Genomic DNA, 20,421 nt, shown 5'->3' on the forward strand with positions numbered 1-20,421 from the left:
CTTTTCATAGCCTGGTGCCAATCAGTACCAGAGGAAAACATTTTGTGTTTGGCTATTAGCGCTGATGAATTTCCACAAGCCCTGCATGAAAAGACATGCAAACAGGTTTTGTTATGGCTTAACTTGCAGAGATAACAGGGCTGGAGCAATTCTGTGGCCTGTGCATGGCTATTCCTCCTTAATTTGTGAAGGCCTCGGCCAGTTCTTATGGGCCATGTTAACAAAACCTGCTTTGCCAAATTGACAAAGATGTAGCAGGAGCATTTTGATTAGGCTTTGAGCAAACGCAGCTTAAGGCCGTTTTATCTTTATCTTATGTCTGCAAACTGAAGCTCTCTGGTTAGCTTACGGTTCAGTGTATTGTGTAATACATTGAAAAGGGCTGATGCAGTAAGAAAAGTAAATGTGGTCTGTGAGTAAAACCACTGAGTTATTCAGGGCTAGATATTTTTATGCAACTTCTCCATTAAGGCACGCATACCCATGCCCACACTCTGCTAATAAAAGTGAGAGAGAGAAAAGAAACTCAGTGTAAAACAATGGGTTTTCGGCACAATAGCGTTAAAATGCTTGATCACCGTATGTAATGTGAAGCCAGCTTAAGAAATCCCTTTTTGGAGTTCAAATTCTTCCAACATTTGACTGATGCTTACAATAGTACCTAACTGGTAGATTCCCATGCTTCTTTTCCCATCTGCGCCAGGAAAACAAGCAATCTTCTTTTCCTTTGAAAGAAGCTTCGAAAAATCATCTCAATTAAAATGCAATCTTGAACACAAAATAGAATTAAAATAATGGCCCTTAACTCAAGTCTCCAATAGTTGCTTAAATAGGAAAGTTTAAACTCGTGTTTCTGGACCTTGGCTAGTTTGAGATGTGTGGAGTTCAAATCCCAGTTTTCCCCAGCCAGAAAGATATTAATTGTCACTCATTGCCATACATTTATAGTGGGGTGTTAAGGAAAAGAAATGGTGGTTTTGCATCAGGTAGAATAAATTTGCTATTACTAGATATAACACTCATCTGAACAGCTAACCTTTAAAATATTATGGTATTTTAATGGCTTACACAGTCCTTATCAGTGGTGGGTTATGGCCGGTATGCCCCTGCTGGGAGCACCAGGTACCATTCCAGTATGATGCTTTGGAGGGCCCACCCGCCCACCCATCCTCCTTACCTGGATTTGACCCAATCGAGCCGTTTGTGCACAAGCACGCAGCGTATGGTGCCTTGCGACACTCTACCGAGCAGCTGGAGCATCGCAGGGCAGTGGTGCGCATGCGTGCGCAGCGCTCATGCACATGGTGAACGCTCGGCTCTGTCACAGCGTATCACTTGCGACGGAATACAGAACCCACCACTGGTGCTTATCCTACTATTCTGTTCATTGCATAATTAACTCACTGCATTTTAAACCCACTGCTTAATTACTTTGTAATTGACTAGCCGATAACCTAGCGTTACCCGGGTATTTATTTATAGGGGGGAAATATCCGGACCAAATGTAATTTCTAATGTTGGATTTTCCCCCTTACTGGAGAGAGCCATTTATATATAGCAGCGATGGCAAACCTTTTTTGGCTCATGTGCCACAAGTGAGGGGAGCACAGGAGGGTCGTGTGCAGGCGTGCCCCACCCATAATGCAACGCGTGACCCCCCCAGTGTGCATGCGCGCACAATGCGTGACCCCCCCATTTTTACATGCTTTTTTCGCCCTCCCCAGGCTCCAGAGGCTTTATAGGAGCCTGGGGAAGGCGATAAGAGACTCCCCCGCCTCCCCGGAGGCCCTCCGGAGGCTTCAGGGACCCTCCGGAGGCTTCCCTGAAGCCTTTGGAACCCTTAAAACCACCCTCTGAGCAAACCGGAAGTGACTTCCGGTTTGCTAGGAGGGTGGTTTTAAGCATTCCGAAGGCTTCAGGGAAGCCTCCGGAGGGTCCCTGAAGCCTCCGGAGGGCCTCCGGGGGGGGAAGGCTCTTGTCGCCCTCCCCAGGCTCCTATAAAACCTCTGGAGCCTGGGGAGGGCAAAAAATGGCTTTTAAAAAGGTGAAGTCAGCTGGCCAGCGCGCGCATGCCCTGACAAATGGCTCCGCATGCCACTTGGGGCACATGTGCCATAGGTTCATCATCACTGATATATAGAGAGAAGATTTACATTATATTGCCCAGATAATCCATTCAGGATCTATTTTCATTGTATCTTTTTGTATTCCACATAGATATATAATCTGCTGTGCTTTAATGTCTCTGGCACTGAAAAAAGTGACTTATGACCATTTTTCACACTTATGACTGGGTGTTGCAGCATTCCTCTGGTCATGTGATTTACATGTTGGATGCTTGACAACAGACTCATATTTATGATACTTGCAGTGTCCCAGGATCATGTGATCCCCTTTTGCAACCTTCTGACAAGCAAAGTCGTTTGGGAAACCAAGATTCACTTAACAACTCTGCTATTAACTTAACCACTGTAATGATTCACTTAAGAAATGTGGCAAGAAAAGTTGTAAAATGGGGCAAAACTCACAACAAATTTCTCACTTACCAACATACATTTTGGCCTCAATTGTGGTTGTCAGTTGAGGACTACCTGTATAGAAGCATATAAACTGCCTTTGGCATTTTCTCTACTCTGCAGTATGCATATATGGATTTATTTCAAAAACAAATCTTCACAGACTAGATTTATTTCATTTTTAGGCATATAATTTTCTTAGTACATTGCGGTGTGCATTGTATATAGATTATCTAGATTTTAAGGAAGCATTTGACAAAGTAATACATGACATTCTGAGTAATTAAATGTGGACAAAAAGGTACATGGCTAGCTAAAAATAAATAAATTCCGAGACTGTTCTTGGAACTGGAATAGGATATTAAATGGGCTGCCATGCAGTTCAATATAATATGGCTTAGTAATGGGACTTGTGAAAAGTTCTTGGAATAATAGTTCATCGCAAAGTAAATGTCTGACTACACACCACAGCCTGTCAGTACATCATAGATCTCTGTACTCTTATTTCATCTCATAACTAGACTTGGCAAAAGACTTCCAGCTGCAACTTGGCTAGGGTAAATTTTACTGCCGACAAGAAGCGTCAAATGCAACCATTGATTGCCTTTGCAATGAAATCAGGGACTTATAGCCTGAGAATATGTATTCAGTTATTAAATTTATATGCCACCTACATCACTATCTGAAGTTGACTTTGGGTAATTTGTGACTGGTTCCTGCCACATCTGATTCAGTACTTAAAGCAAACTCCAGTGATGGGTTAAAGGTAAAGGTTCCTCTCGCACATATGTGCTGGCCATTCCTGACTCTAGGGGGCAGTGCTCATCTCTGTTTCAAAACCAAAGAGCCAGCACTGTCTCTGTGGTCATGTGGCCAGCATGACTAAATGCCGAAGGCACACAGAGCACTATTACCTTCCCACCAAAATGGTCCCTTTTTTTTCTACTTGCATTTTTACATGCTTTCGAACTGCTAGGTTGGCAGAAGCTGGGACAAGTAATGGGAGCTCACTCCATTACATGGCGCTAGGGATTCGAACCGCCAAACTGCTGACCTTTCTGATCGAGATAATCATTCTGCTTTGGTCAAGCTCCCAAGTACTTTGAGTACTCTGTCAAATTCTAAACAGTTTAAGAAGGCTTCAGAAATGGTGGAAGAGTTCCAGGAAAAAGTAAGAAAGATCATCAAATGACCAGATGAAGAAATGTAGAAGTAATTGGAGGAACTTTGGGGAAGTCATGGTGGACTGAAGATGAAAAGCAGAGCTTGTGATTGTGGCAAAATCTTTTCAACTGTTAGGAATCTTTGGATAGACAGCTTTACAGCACCAGGTAAATATCTTTCAATCCTTAGTGAAAGAGGTTTTAACGACTAGCTGAAGTATCTTTGGGGGGGAATAGACAACAAAAGGCTAGTTGGCTTGAAAAAATTGCAGACTAAAGATCTTCTCCCTTCACCTGATATTCAAGGTCAAGGATATTCACTGGCCAAAAACATTGAAAATCTCAGGCTGACTTGCTGCTGCTGTGGATGTGATGGATTTAATTTCTTTTTGAAAATGCTGACAACGTTCTTTCCAGCCCATTGAAGACTTTAGCAGATGTAGATCTTACTTGAAGAGGAGCGAAAGTGGTGGGTGGATAAGGGGGTGGGAGGAGGGGAGGACATATTTTTAGGTATCCCAATCCACAGCTGCTTAAATTAATATGTGTGTGTGTGTATGTGTGTGTCTATCACAGCAATGGATTTTATAGGAGGGATGAGTAATACAGAACACATCTAGACCACTTGGAAATATTTGGCTCAGATTTAGGTATGTGGGAGTTTACTGGAAGCAATTAAGCCAAAAATAATGAACTCACTAACTTCTAATAAATATTTTATCTGTGAAAAAAAAAAATTTAACGAAGGGTTGGGGGTTTTTTTGCTTTTAATTTTTTAAAAATCACATATTCCTTCTATGTACTCTCATATATCACTGGTAGGCCTTCCACCTTCTCTTTAAGTCTACTGTGGGCGAACATTGCAATGTTTTGGATGGGTCATTTGGATGGGCCAATCTCTGGTTTAAGACTGGAGGCAAGATATTTTCAGTGATCCAGATTTTGGAATGTCTCTGCATTGCTTCTTTGTCAATCCCATTTTCTGCTATCAAATGTCAGTCTCTGAAATTGTTGAGCATGTCCTTTCTGGTACTGATTTGTTTTGAAATACGTTGCATTTTTCATTTAGTTGCTTTGTTTTCATTTGATTCTGACTAAATTGTAACCTTTGTTATGGTTGAACTATGTTTTATTTTTGCTAGTGGCTTTGGGCTACCTTTGGTGGGAGGTCAGTTTAAAAATACCTTAAATGAAACAAAAATAGCGGTGTGGAAAAACCTTTTTCGACAAAGCGCCAAGTTACAATGAAGATATTTGGACCATCTAAGAATTAGTCATATATAATTATGAAGATGTCAAAGGTGAATCAGCGTCATCTTGAGACTTCAGGACTGCCTTGGGGAATCCAGAAGTTAATTTTGTTTTGTTTTCCTCACTTTTTATGGCCAACTGAGCATAGTTTCAAATCATTTCCAAAATACACCCCCCCCCAAAAAAAGGTGAGGTGGAGGGGAAAACAGGAGAAATTGCAGTTATGTGACTAACAGTTGCAGATGTCAGTAAGATAAAATTCACAGAGATTTTCAGTTTTATTTCAAATCACAGGAACATAGAAGGAATTTATATGAATTTGTTTTGGGGACTGATTGCAACAGCAATGTTTGTGCTGCCAAGATCAGTAAATGTGATACCCATAACAAGAGTGGGTGTCTAGCATGACTTCCCAATCAGAGATGTAAGGTTTCACCAAATCCTTACCGTCTAAGCTTGTACAGGTAGTCCTCAACTTACAACCAGAATTGAGCCCAAAATTGAGTGAGTTTTTTCCCTATTTTATGACTTTTTTTGGCCACATTTGATGTGGAATAATTGTGGTCATAAAATTAGTAACTTGATTGTTAAGTGAATCTGGTTTCCCCATTGACTTTGCTTATTGGAAAGTGGCAAAAGGGGGTGATGTATCTCTGAGACCCTGCAGTTATCATAAATATGAATCAGTTTCCAAGTGGCTGAATTTGGATCATGTGACCACAGGGATGCTGCAATGGTAGTAAGAATGAAAAATGGTCACAAATAACTTTTTTTTAGTGCTGTTGGAACTTTGAACCAGTGGTGGGATGCAAAAGTTTTTACTACCGGTTCTGTGCTTGTGGCTTGGTGGATGTGACATGGCTTTGTGGGCGTGGCAGTGGAAGGATACTGTAAAATCTCAATTTCTTCCCCACTCCAGGGGAAGTTTACTGCAAAATCCCCATTCGCTCCCGATCAGCTGGCACTCAGGAGGCAGAGAATAGATGGGGCGGGGCCAGTCAGAGATGGTATTTACCGGTTCTCTGAACTACTCAAAATTTCCACTACTGGTTCCCTAGAACTGGTCAGAACCTGCTGAATACCACCTCTGCTTCAAATGGTCATCAAATGCAGTAAGTCAAGGACCACTGTTTAATTAACTTTCATAAGGGTGGTATATAAACCAATAATCTCTATCAGAGATTGAATTGTGTATGTGTGTGTGTGGGAGGGAAGGAGGGAAGGCAGAAGGAGAGGGAGCAACCACATCTTCAGCCCTCCCATTCCTTATAAAGCAAGTGACTTTTTTGGCTCTGTGACTCTGCATGTGTGTTTCCACACGGAGAGCTCGAAAGATAACTAATTTATGATGATGACTAATTTGATTTATCACCCAGTTTTCAGTTTATTTATTTATTTATTTTATCAGACTTATTAGTCGCCCCCTCTCCCCACAGGGACTCGGGGTGACGTACACAAGCAACGGTCTACGGACTACAAAGAAGGAGGTAAAAATAAATAAATACAATAATCAAAGAAGTTAAAACCCCAATAAGAATAAAAGTTTAAAAGCTAACATTGACAATTAAAATTAACCAAGGGGTGGAACAGTTGTCGAGATTATGCCAGGCCGGCTAGCCGAAACAGGTGGGTCTTCAGTTTACTGCGGAAGGAGCGGAGATCGGTTGTTGTCCTGATGTCTGGGGGGAGGTTGTTCCAAAGGGTGGTACCCGCCACAGAGAAGGACCTACTCCTGGGCACCGCCCTCTGACAGTCTCTAGAGGATGGCACCCGGAGAAGGCCCTCTCTGTGTGAGCGAATGGGCCGCAGGGATGTATGGGGCAGGACACGATCCCGCAGATAACTAGGCCCTATGCCATGGAGCGCTTTAAAGATGGTGACTAACACCTTGAAGCGCACCCGGTAGGCCACAGGAAGCCAGTGCAGCTCGCGCAGGAGAGGTGTTATATGGGAGAACCTCGATCTCCCCATGATTACCCGCGCGGCTGCATTCTGGACCAACTGCAGTCTCTGGGTGCACCTCAAGGGGAGCCCCATGTAGAGAGCATTACAGTAGTCCAGATGAGACGTCACCAGCGTGTGAGTGACTGTGCGCAGGGCCCCCTGGTCCAAAAGGGGACGCAATTGGCGCACCAGGCGAACCTGGTGGAACGTCCCCCTCGCCACGGCTGCCACATGATCTTCTATAGTCAGCCGGGCATCAAGGAGGACGCCCAAATTGCGTGCCCGTTCCACCGGGGCTAATTGTTCATCCCCGATGGCCAGCGATGGAATGTGCTGGTTGTATCGGGGAGCCGGGAGCCACAGCCACTCTGTCTTGGAGGGGTTGAGCCTGAGCCTGTTGTCACCCATCCAGACCCACACGGCTTCCAGACAACGGGACATCCCTTTGATGGCCTCGTTGGGGTGGTTTGGGGTGGAAATGTACAGCTGGGTATCATCAGCGTACAGGTGGTATCCCACCCCAAAACCACGGATGATCTTGCCCAGCGGTTTCATATATGTGTTGAACAGGAGAGGTGAGAGGATCGACCCCTGAGGGACCCCACAAGTAAGGGGCCTCGGGGTCGACCTCTGCTCCCCTGCCAACACACATTGCGTCCGGCCAGAGAGGTAGGAGCGGAACCACCGCAATACGGTGCCTCCGATCCCCAACCCCTCCAGATGGCGCAATAGGATACCATGGTCGATGGTATCGAAAGCCGCCGAGAGATCTAATAGGACAAGGATGGAGGAACAACCCCCATCCTTTGCCCTCCAGAGATCATCCACCAACGCGACCAAGGCCGTCTCAGTACTGTGACCGGGCCGGAAGCCGGACTGGCGCGGGTCTAGATAATCATCTTCCTCCAGGTGACGCGGGAACTGTTGAGCCACCACACTCTCAACAACCTTCGCTAGAAAAGGAAGGTTGGAGACAGGACGATAATTTGCTAGCTCCTCTGGGTCCAGGGAAGGCTTCTTGAGCAGGGGTCTCACCACCGCCTCTTTCAAGGCGGTTGGTAAAAGGCCCTCACCCAACGAAGCGTTCACCAGCCCCAGAAGCCAGCCTCGTGTACCCTCCCAGGAAGCCAGTACCAACCAGGAGGGACACGGGTCCAATAAACATGTGGTGGCTCGCAGTCGCCCGCGCAACCTGTCCAAATCTTCGGTGACAACAGGGTCAAACTCCTCCCAGCGTGGAATCTCAAGACTAGCCTCGGACGCCCCCTCTGGGACACTGGGGTGGGTCCACTCCCTCCGGATCCGATCAATTTTATCCTGCAGGTATTCCCCAAACTCCTCTGCCCTGCCCTGCAACGGGGGATCCCGCTGTCCCTGCGACAGCATGGAGTGGGTCACCCGAAACAGGGCGGCAGGGTGGTTCTCTGCGGATGCTATAAGGGTGGCACAATACTGACGCTTGGCCACCCTTATTGCCACAAGGTAGGTCCTTAAGTAGGCTCTTACCTGTGTTTGATCGGATTCGGAGCTGGACGATCTCCACTTGCTCTCTAGGCATCTCCTATGGCGTTTCATCGCCCTTAGCTCCCCATTAAACCAGGGGGCCCGGGTCGATCGTTGCCATCGGAGAGGCCGCAAAGGCGCAACCCGGTCCAAGGCTCCGGCGGCCGCACTATTCCACGCGGACACCAGGTCCTCTGCCCAGGAGTGGGACAGGTCTGCAGGAGGTGGCCCAAGCTCTGCCTGGAACCTATCTGGTTCCATCAGACGCCTGGGGTGGAACCATCTGGGACAATCTGGTTCCGCCTCCCCGCGGCGGGGAGTAGCGCCAGGGAAGTCCAGTTGGAGAAGTGAGTGATCTGACCATGACAGGGGCGTGATGACTAAATTCCCTATACCCAGATCACTCGTCCACTGGTCGGAGACAAACACAAGATCCAGTATGTGGCCTCTTTCGTGTGTGGGGTCCCGAACTACTTGAATCAGATCCATGGCTGTCATGGAAGCCATGAATTCCCGGGCTACCTCGGATGCCTCTCCCGTCGACGGCAGGTTGAAGTCCCTCATCACTAGTAGCTTGGGGGTCTCAACCGCCATCTCCGCGATCAGCTCGAGGAGTCCGGGCAGGGCCGTTGATGTATGGCGGGGAGCCAGGTATAATATCAACAGACCCAACTGTCTCCCTGGGCCCCATTTCACGCCCAGAGACTCACAACCGGATGTCTGCGACACAGTGAATTCTCTCGGAGTCAAATCTTCCCGGATGATTATCGCTACCCCACCGCCCCTACCCTGGGCCCGTGGCTGATAGAACACCCAGTAACCTGGAGGGCACATTTCACCGAGGGGCAACCCCCCCTCCGGGCCCAACCAGGTTTCCGTTATTCCTGCGAGGTCCGGCTCCCCCTCTGAGATGAAGTCCCTGATGAGGGGGGCCTTATTAACCACGGACCTCGCATTACATAACATCAGCCTAAGGCCCAGGCTCTGCCGATCCTGTCCACCTAGACTGCGGGGGTTGGTACAAGCGACCGGGCGTGTCCAACAGCCCCGGTCTCCCAACCGACTATGTGTTCTTCTGGTGTCCTCGCGCCCGCCCCTCCCTACGACCGTCGTTATCGGATTCCCCCCCATAGGAATGCTGTAACCTTTCACCTCCCCCACTCCGCTCCCCTCCATCCTGATCCCACCTGTTGACCTGGCTATATCCATACCCCCAGGTTGAGTAACCCTCCCCCCCTCCCTGGAACCCCTTAAAAATTTTAAAAAACATTTTACTAAAAAACCCCTGATCCCCCGCTTCCTCCACCTCTCTGGATCAATAAACCCTTCATCGAGGTGTGCCCTCACCAGGGCGGGGGGGCATACCTGTGACAGGGGGGACCCTCGCAGTTGTAAAATATCAGCCCTTGAGTAGATTATGATGATGATAACTATGGCTATGGCAGGTCCAGGATGTAAATACATGTGAAAAGGCCAAGATGTAAATGGATAAATAAAAGGAGAGAGGAAGCCTACAACGCCGAACCATGATAGTCAATAGACCTCCATCGAGGCCCAGAGGCAGTTCTTAGAGTTCTTAAAGTGCTTAAATCGGAAATAGTCCTCCATCGAGGCCCAGAGGCAGTTCTTAAAGTTCTTAAACTGCTTAAAGAGGCAGTTCTTAAAGTTCTTAAAATTCTTAAAGTGCTTAAATCGGAAATCCGCGGGGGCGGGCGGGGGGGGGATAGGCGAAGTGCCAAGGCCAGTTTCATGGCTTGTTGATCTTCTGGGGTTGCCCAAAGCCTCCGGCGGCCCCCCCTGGCTTGCTTCTTAAATCCCCACAGCTCCTCTCCGGCCCCTCGGCCTCCTGAATAGGCAGCTCACCGCGGTTAGAGAGATGGAAGGAAATATGGCACCCGATGTTTCAATGCCATCTCCGCCGGTGCCGCCATCATCACCGTCACCGGCTGGGCCCACACACCGCCCCCGAACAGTTTGTTCTCCTCCTCACCGACTCGCTCCCTCATGGAAACGCTCCTCTGCTCTTCCGTTCCTCTGTTTCTCAGCTGTCTCGCCATCCCAGCAGCCATGCAAGTCACATTTCTGGTTTTTCCGGTTTTTCCGCTGCCATGGCTCAGCCTCAGCGTTCTCGCAATCCTCCATCTCCTGTCCATCTGGCTGTCTGATTTTCCCGGGTCTCAGCTATCCCCCCTGGGTCACAGTTGGTTCTCAAAGACGGCCAGGGTTACCACTGACCCCCTCACGGTCCCCAAAATGACCGGTGGGGGCCGAAAGCGCCCGCTATCCCTGCCAGGGAGCCCCAACATTACGGAACTCTAGGAAGGTCCCTCCATTGCCCCGGAAGCTCCTCCTCCTCCTATATACTCCTATTGCGTATAATGCTCTTGTCTTCTATTTCTCTTCTATTTGTCTGAAACGGTATAGGGTTTCCTGCCTAGGCCGGGGGTTGGACTAGAAGACCTCCAAGGTCCCTTCCAACTCTGCTATGGTATTGTATTGTATTGTATTCCCCTACAATAACAACCATAAAGGGTAAGTTGAACTGAGGCAGTGTAATTGATCCAAAGTCACCTAACAGCAAGAATTGGCACTCACAGGCTCATGGTTTCTGGTCCAGCATCTTAACTAATTCATTCAACTGGCTCCTAATGTAATGTTTCTTACAAGTGCTACTCTAATATTATGGTGGTTTCACCAACACACTAAATCTGAAACCTAGATTAAGATAATGCTGGACTCTTTATGTAAATTATAAACACATTTGGGGCTCTCATATTCATGCAAATTGTTCACAAAGCCATACGATAGATATGGTTGCTGTAGTAGTGCAATGGGCCAGATTATCACCAAGAACCCTTCTAATCCTTATATTTTATGATTCTAGAAATGATTAAGAACTCTGTAACCTTCCAAATTTCAAGGCATATATTATTTGTATCAGGTACGGTTGGAACGCGTTCGGCGTCACCCACATGGACGGGTGCGGCACGCGCATACATCGTACCTGCCTGTGATGTCTCCGCAAGCCTCCGCAATGCTCCCGCTGCTCGGCGGAGCGTTGCGCAGGTGCCATATGCGCCATGCACGTGTGTGGAAGCGCCAAAGGCTTAAAGGACAGGTAAGGAGCTCGGGCATACGTGTGGGCCCTCCAGAGCACCGTACGAAACGATACCCAGTGCTCCGGGCAGACTCCAGTATGCCTGCAACCTACCATTGACTTGTACCAATCTTTCTGAAGATTGACAAACTCTTCTCCTGGAAGGGTGGTGTTTTTTTTTAAAACATTTTCAGTAACTTTTATACATTCAATACATGCCAACAAAATGTTCTGGCAGAACAACCTTTGTTTAGATTACAAAATGATCGGTGTGGTACCTGAGTCAAACAATATTGGAAAACAGATTAGACTGGTTTGTTGTAGGCATCTTTGGGGGTGTTTGGGGATGGTAACAAAGGTCAAGATAGTGGCTAACACTATCTTGATTGAAGCTTCACATATTTTCATCAGAAGTGGTATTCAGCAGGTTCTGACCAGTTCTGGAGAATGAGTAGTGGAAATTTTGAGTAGTTCGGCGAACCAGTAAATACCACCTCTGACTGGCCCCGCCCCTATCTATTCTCTGCCTCCCAATTCCCAGCTAATTGGGAGAAAATGGAGATTTTGCAGTATCTTTCCCCTGCCACACCCACTAAGCCATGCCCACCAAGCCATGCCCACAGAACCAGTAGTAAAAAAAATTGAATCCCACCACTGATTTTCATGTGTAGTGGATGGCCATCTTGACCTTTAGACCTCCTTGCAGGTGCCCCTCCTGGTCCCCCATGTTTATGGCATGGACTCAACCATTTTGCATAATGACCCTATCCACTTGGCCCCATCAGAAAGAAGGAAGGAAGGAAGGAAGGAAGGAAGGAAGGAAGGAAGGAAGAAGAAAGAAAGAAAGAAAGGAAGGAAGAAAGAAAGAAAGGAAGGAAGGAAGGAAGGAAGGAAGGAAGGAAGGAAGGAAGGAAGGAAGGAAGGAAAGATGGAAGGAAGAAAGAGAGCAATCTAAATGCAGTCCCTTTATATTAAAAAGTTGCCCTACATCTCTGATTGAGACTTTGGTTTAATCTAGCTAACTACTGACATTTTTATGGAAAAATAATAGGAAACTGTCAGTGTATTTTTATAAATTCTAGGAGATGAAAGGACAATATACCTTCTTATTTCAGCTCTATCTCTCTTTCTCCCCCTCCTTCCCTCCCTCCCTCCCTCCCTGTGTGTGTATGTGTTGTGTGTGTGTGTGTGCGCGCACACACATCTTCAAGTTGGTTTTTGACTCCTGATGACTGCCTAGACTAGCCTTTAGAGCAGCGGTTCTCAACCTGTGGGTCGCAACCCCTTTGGGGGTCGAACGAGCCTTTCACAGGGGTCGCCTAAGACCATCGGAAAACACATATTTTCGATGGTCTTAGGAACCGAGATACCGTTCCTCTATCCGTCTCCAGGCGAGTCCGCCCACATGCAGATACGCCCACATACGAGTACCTGGCGTGATGACATCATTGCGCCAACCTCGTCACATACACCCCTGTGCAACGAAAAAAAAATTATGGTTAGGAGTCACCACAACATGAAGAACTGTATTAAAAGGTCACAGCATTGGGAAGGTTGAGAACCACTGCTCTAGAGTTTTCTTGGCAAAATTTTTCACAAGTGGTTTGTCATAACCGGCTTCCTGGGGCTAAGATAGAGGAAGTGGCCCAAGTTCACGTCTATGGCTTTAACCTTAAAGCAGGACTAGACCTTATGGTGTCCTGGTTTCTAGCCTGTGTCTTAATTGCTACACCAAAGTGGCTCTCAAACCATTTCAGTTATTTTGTAAATACACTAGTGTAGGAAGGCCACCCCTATCCAGATTAAAATATTATTTATTCTTAATATTAAAAAGGGGCAGGATAGAATATTTCCCCTAAAGGAGAAATGAAGAAAAATCTTAATAAAAGCAGACAGCAGCTGCAGTCTTCCTGTTATAGGAAAACAGCCACAAGCAGAAACTTGAAGAGGCTAATGACTAGTCTTTAGGAATGGAGATTTTGTATCCATTCAGAAAGTTTGGCCCAATCTATTCATAAGCAAAGAGACTCCAAACAAGCAACACAACAGGCAAGCTAAAGCTGACAAGATTAGCTCAGGCAAACACCTAGGATTTGCATTTCCCCTTTTGCCTGTAGAGCCAGCCATAACCCCTACATGACCTTATAGGAGTATGGCAACAGCTATTAAAATATTGAAGGACATATTCTTGCACAGGAACAGGCATCTCAATCACAAAGCACCAAATAATGTATAAAAGCCCATCTACTCTCAACCCCATTTTGTCAGTCACCCCAGAAACATGCGCTGTCCCTGACGTTTCTAGCTACTATATAAACAGAGCCCTTCTTTCCTGCAGCCTGCCTCTATTTTATTTCTCCCAGATTGGAACCGGAGTGGAATTTTATTCCAACACTAGCAAATGAGAATGGATTCACTGATCAGCCATTGCGGCAGAAACAGCAAAAATGCTTGATCTTCAGAACTGCCAATTCAAAGAGAAGAGCATAATTATTCCATTACTGGTGACTTGAACCAATGCCAGTTGCAGAATTGCAGATGGAAGTACTTTATAGAACGTACATGTTCTGGCTGGTGAGTTCAGGCATGGTTATAATGTGCACTCATCTGTGCTGTACCTTATAAACGAGAAGATGCTTAATCCCACATGTTTAAACGTTCAGAATGAAGTCACTGTAAAATACGATGGGCAATCTGAGGCTCACATTGATCAGAGTTTGCGTTTCAAGCCCTGCCTATAGTCATACAATAACTCATTTAATCCGTAACAAATTTCCAATGAGCTGTATATGGTTTGATTTCTAGTTTTAAAGGGGGATTGAATAATCACGGGGGCCAGCTGTCTCAAGAGCTATTAGTATTCGAAGTTCAAGGTTTTCTTTGGATGGGTGGTGTTTAGGGATGCACCATTTACAGATTTCTCTCGGTATGACTTAGAACCACACAAAGTCAGGCAAGGGACAGAAGTAAGGGACATTAAAAAATCTATTATTGTTTTCAATGGGTGCTAGATAGATAGATGGGAAGGTTTCAGATTGCAAATGTTCACCATTTCCAAAGAGATACATTGAGTCTTCAGGATCTTGTTGCCAAAATTTGGATGACCATGAATTAATAGCAAAGAACGTGCGTTTTCTGCATTTCTTTGCTACCATCTAACAATTGTCTGGATTTTTTGCAGCCCAGATCTAGTAGATATATGATACCTCTGGTTTTACCTTTTGCTGGTAGGTGAGATTTTCTGCTTCTAAAAAAGGATTCTCCTGTTGGTTAGCACATTAATCCTATGCCTGGCAATCTACCTTGTATCATTGTGAGGAACACTGGACTAATGGTTGCCCAACTATAAAGTAGGGATTATAATTACCGTACTTGCAGATAACCATCCAGCAGCCTGTTTACAGTGATCTGGTTCCTTCTGGAGAACAAGAAGGCCTACCTCAATTTACAGCCATTTGTCTGAAACGGTATAGGGTTTCCTGCCTAGGCAGGGGGTTGGACTAGAAGACCTCCAAGGTCCCTTCCAACTCTGCTATTGTATTGTATTGTACAGTACTTTTGTGAAGAATGTGCTAAGCATCTGTGGGATAAAGTTGTTAAGATTCATTCCAAGGTGGCATCTACCTTTCAGGCAGGTCCCATAAAGTTGACAGAGGTGCAGTCTTGCTCAATTATCTGGGATGAATTTCACCCTGTTGGCCTGAGGAAATGGACAGAATTATAGGACCTAGAAACTCAGCTACTGCCGTGCTAGGTCCGTGTCTCTCCTGATTAGCTAAAGCTAGCCAAAAAGAAATGTGTGATTATGTCCAAGTGGTTGTTAATTCCTTGAGGAAAGGGATGGTCTTGTTATTATGGAAGGAAGCAGTAGTTTGCCCCTCTTCAAGGAACCATAACAGGACCAGGGGTGGTATTCAGCATGTTCTGACCAGTTCTGGAGAACCGGTAGCGGAAATTTTGAGTAGTTCAGAAAACTGGTAAATACCACGTCTGACTGGCCCCACCCCCATCTATTTTCTGCCTCCCGAATTCCAGCTGATTGGGAGGAAATGTGGATTTTGCAGTAACCTTCCCCTGGAGTGGGGAAGAAATTGAGATTTTATAGTATCCTTCCACTGCCACGGCCACCAAGCCACAAGCACAGAGCTGGTAGTAAAAAAAAATTGAATCCCACCACTGCACTGGACCTCATTTGTCTTCCCCAATTTTCCTTTTCAATCAAATTTCAGACTCCAGTATGGGGCAAGGAAAACATCGATCACGCTTCTGGCAGGAGCAGGTTGAGGTGTAAATCCATCCTTGCTCTTCTTTATCTCTGGCTGACATTCAAAACCATGTCATAATATCCTTCTGGTTTACATCAGGTGATTGAGAGTACAGGAACAATATGATGGTTCTCCTTCTTCCAGGGTCCGTTCTACTCAGTGTTTATTTATTCATTAATTAAATTTATATGCTATCCATCTTGATTGCCTCTAGGTGGCTTAAAACATGGTAATTAGGGGAAGAGATCTAAACCAAGGTCTTTTTTTTAATGGTCTCCCTACTTCTGTTTAACATCTACTTGAAGCTGCTGGATGAGGTCATCTGCTAAGCCTGGGCCAACCAAGTGATGCTCTTTACATCCTTTTTCAGTGTTTGGAGGCTAAAGATTGTAGGGCAAGCATCACTGTTTTCTGGTGATTGAAGGCAACACTTCCTGGTTGTGGTTAGTTAATGCTGCCAGTTTTCTTAGGTCAGTGTTTTGCACCTTATTGCATGTATTGTGTGCATTTGTGCTTTATTTCACCTATTTTACCTATTAATCACCTGTTGCTCCCTCTTTGAAACAGCCTCCAGTTTCTACTTTCAGTCTGTTCCCTCTTGTTTAAGTTTACTTATGCTATTTGAACTCAATGATCCAAGCAGATATAGCCAGAAATCATTTGCTAATTTTTATTTTAAAAACAAATGAGCACGAAAGTTTCAAGCAACTGTTTAATTCTTATTGGGGGTAAAAATAATGTGTAAATACGTAGTATCAGTTCGCATGAAATCTGTCTGGTTTTATTGCCTCTCTGCAGTGAAACAACACACACTGGGTTTCTGAGTTAGCTCATTGGGAATTAAGCATCTACATTATTATTTAAACTTAATGGCTATAAAAATCAAACCCATATGTATTCTAAGCTCTTTTTGATTTCACTGGGGCTTAAGCATGTGCATAAACTGTGCATGGGATGGTAGCCAATATTCTTAGCACATAAATGGGAAATGAAATAGCATTAGAACTGCCTAGGATTGAAGCTAGAGTCTAGCTTTCAGTTAAATATGACCAGAAGAGTGGTAAAACAAATCTGCTGAGGAGGAATGTTTGTGGCCAAATATGCACATCGACTCACTTTGGGGGAATTTAAGGGGCTGCCACAAAGAAGAGGGGGATCAACCTATCCTCCATAGCACTTGAAGGCACGACAAGAAGCAAATGATGGAAACTAATCAAGGAGAGAAGCAATCTGGAATTAAGGAGAAACTTCCTAACAGTGGGAACAATTAACTAGTGCGAGTGCTCCATCACTGCAGGTTTTAAAGAAGAGATTGAACAGTCATTTGTCCAGAATGGTATAGGGCAGGGGTGGCGAACAAGTTCAACAAAAAGAGCCAAAATTTTAAACTGTGAGAGTCAGAGAGCCACACCACGCAGTGACCTGCCAAAACAGACCCGGAAGCAATGTTCCCTCTAATTTTTTTTCGATGTTTGCTTAGCAACCAAAATGTTGGCTCAGAAACTCTGGCATTTGAAGCACGCAACTCTTAAAGCTGTCAAGTTACAAGACCCTTGCACCCCTAACCCTTTAGGGAAAAAAACCCCCAGGGGTCTTCAAACCTGACAGCTTTAACACTTGTGGACTTCAACTCCCAGAATTCCTCCTCCAGTCATGTTGCAGCGACGTCATCTGCGTGGATCTGCTCCATCTTTGCTTTCTTCATTGTGGGCAGGGCTTCTGCTGAAGATGCCGACGAGTACGAGTTGCCACCAGAATAACTGCTGCTACCTCCTCCTCCTCCTCCTCCTCCTCCTCCTCCTCCTCCTCCTCCTCCTCCTCCTCCTCCAACAGAATCACCAGATTTGCTCCTGAGCTCAGCGCTGAGTTACCTCTGCCCCCTCCCCCTCCTCCGTGCTTTTGAGGAGCCATGAGGCTTTTTTTTCCCTGCTCCCCCCCGCCTTCCTACTGGCTCCTGCAGCCTCATGGCTCCTCAAAAGCACGGCGGAGGAGGAGGAGGGGGCAGGGGTAACCCAGCGCTGACTGAGCTCAGCTGCTCCGAGTGGAGATGCCGGCTGGAGCTTTGGCAGCTTCACCTCAGCCGCAGCGCCGGGCGGTAAATCCGGCAGTGTTGCCTGTTAGAGGAGGATGAGGAGGAGGTGGCAGCAGTTCTTCCGGTGGCGGTGGGGGCTTTGGGGCTTCACAACTAGCCTCAGTCGCCCCGTGCTCCTCAAAGCAAGTCTGGGGAAGTCCTTTGCAGGCGGCCCGTTCTAGCTGCCTGCAAAGGACCTCCCCAGCTTCCGAAAGGGAGCGCGCGATCCGAGCCACAGTATACTAAATAATGATAAGAGGCAAAGAGCCTCATTTATTTTGGCCGGGAGCCACATGCGGCTCGCGAGCCACGTGTTCGCCACCCCTGGTATAGGGTTTCCTGCCTGAACAGGGGGTTGGACTAGAAGACCTCCAAGTTCCTATCCAAGTCTGTTATTCTGTTATTATGGGGCAAAGTTTGGGTAGAATCTGAAGTTTCAAAACTGAATCTGATGATCTTCCCAAATTTGTCTGCAAGGACAGATACACAAGCTTCCAGATACAGAAAACAAATGTTTTGTCATACTAATTGGCGTAGTTTAGTTCAATTTTGTAATATTGAAAGCTCCAGGGCATTGTAAATATGTTCTCATAACCAGATAGCACCACATTTTCTGAGGCACTTGATGCACGTAAGACAAGAAATGATGAATTACTGTAGTTATCAGCGTGCCAAACATGATGCAGGCATCACAGCACATGCCAGCATTTCAATAACAGTTTGGAAATGCATCTTTCTCAGGTTACAGGCCACATTTGAATACAGTTCTCCTTTGTCACCATATCCTGGGGCTACCAAAACAAAACTTTCATTACAGCTGTGGTTTCTTGTACCAAGAACGAAACCGAGCTGAAAGCTATTCTGCAGAGCGTTTGCAAAATGCACGCACTCTCACTTTTGAATCAAAATACTTGTCGTAAATTCAATGCATATTCCAAAACTATTCGCAGTTTGGAATTCTTCTGACTTATTTTTTCATTTGTTTTCCTTATCTCGGTTCATATCTTACTGTTATTATATATTTGCAATTTGGCTTGCCAATGCCGCTGTTATTTTAAGATATTGCCGGCACCATGTTTTACTGCAGTGATACAGCAAAGCAATCTAAAACTTCCATTATCTTATCAAACTGCTGATAAATAACACAGCAGTTGCTGTGCTTAATGTACCTTGTCTCTCTGCTCAGAAGATGTTTCAGGTAAATGAGATGAAAACTGGATATCAGACCAGTTGTTTGGCACCCCTTGTAAACCAAAGGCAGCACAAATAATAACAAGAGGTTGTGTTTGTGCAATGCACCGAACCACAAACTACCCAACCATTTTTTCCTTGCCTTTGGGACTGATGTAGGCTTCTGGGAGGAAGCCAAAAAGGAATTCGGTAAACTGTAGCCACACATTCTGGCTTAGTATGCTGTATCAACTCAGACTTTGAGTTTATAGCTAAATATATTGTGTGACCTCAGCAAATTGAATTAAGCATGATTTCGCCTGTTTTATGAATACAGCTATAATACAGAGACCGGGGATTAGCAATAGACTGACCAACAATAGCTAGCTTGGTACATAAGTATAAGTATAATCTTTATTGTCATTGTACTTAAATACAACGAAATTGGTTTTAACCTCACTGGTGCAAAATTATAACAGAAACGAAAAAAGAAAGAAAGAAAAAAAAAACTAGCATGTGCATGGAGTGATTGTGGTTGTATTTAAAAGTCTCACAGCCCAAGGATAGAATCTATCTTTAAACCTGTTTGTTCGGCTGGCTATACTTTGATACATGTGTAATCATTATAAGTTACGTGGTTTGCCACGGTATTCTTTTTACTCACTGTAAAAAAAAAATTATATACTAGAGGGTGCTTAGCTTGACATGTTGGTACTTACCAATGTTCATTTTATTACTTACATTTAAAATCCAAGCAAAATTGTGTTTTTCTTAAAGCACTACTATTCTCAGATCATTACATCTGTAGTCTAAATCGTGTAAGCCAGAACTAATATCTTCTGATGGAATTATACAAATGATCAAACACTCCAAGAAAGTTCCCAACCAACTACTTCTGAGGCATGCAAATAGAATTTTGCAAGTAACTAGTAGTGATTAAACAGTGAATGTAAAGTAACATTTTTTCTTTGTATTTTGCTTGTGTGCGTGCAAAACCTCCCATCACCAGATTTTCCCAATATCATGTTGGCACCATTGAAGTGAGAACTTGGAAAGGATGAACCCAATCCTAGCAGTCAAATGCTAAACTTGTGACATAGCCATTCAGCTATTCAATAGGTTTGTGTTTCTTTTTTTTTGTTGCCAATCTTGACTATACTCTGAATGACTGCACTGTAAAAGCTACATCAACTTTCAGATAATAGAAATTCATTTCACTGTTTCCAATTTTTCAATATCTCTTCTGCTAGGACTGAGGAAAGTGCATAATGCAATTGGCAGGAATACCTTCAATTATATATTCTGTATCCTGGGCCTTGCTCTATCATGCAGGAGAAACATTAATAAAGAGAAATTCACTATCTCTGTCAGCTTCTTGAAGCTGAGACAGAAGCCATGGAATAAAAGATAGCTCCGTACTGAGACGGTTATTTGAGTGATA

This window comes from Natrix helvetica, assembly GCF_964273705.1.
Source record: "Natrix helvetica genome assembly, chromosome: 5".
NCBI classification, from domain to species: Eukaryota; Metazoa; Chordata; class Lepidosauria; order Squamata; family Natricidae; genus Natrix; species Natrix helvetica.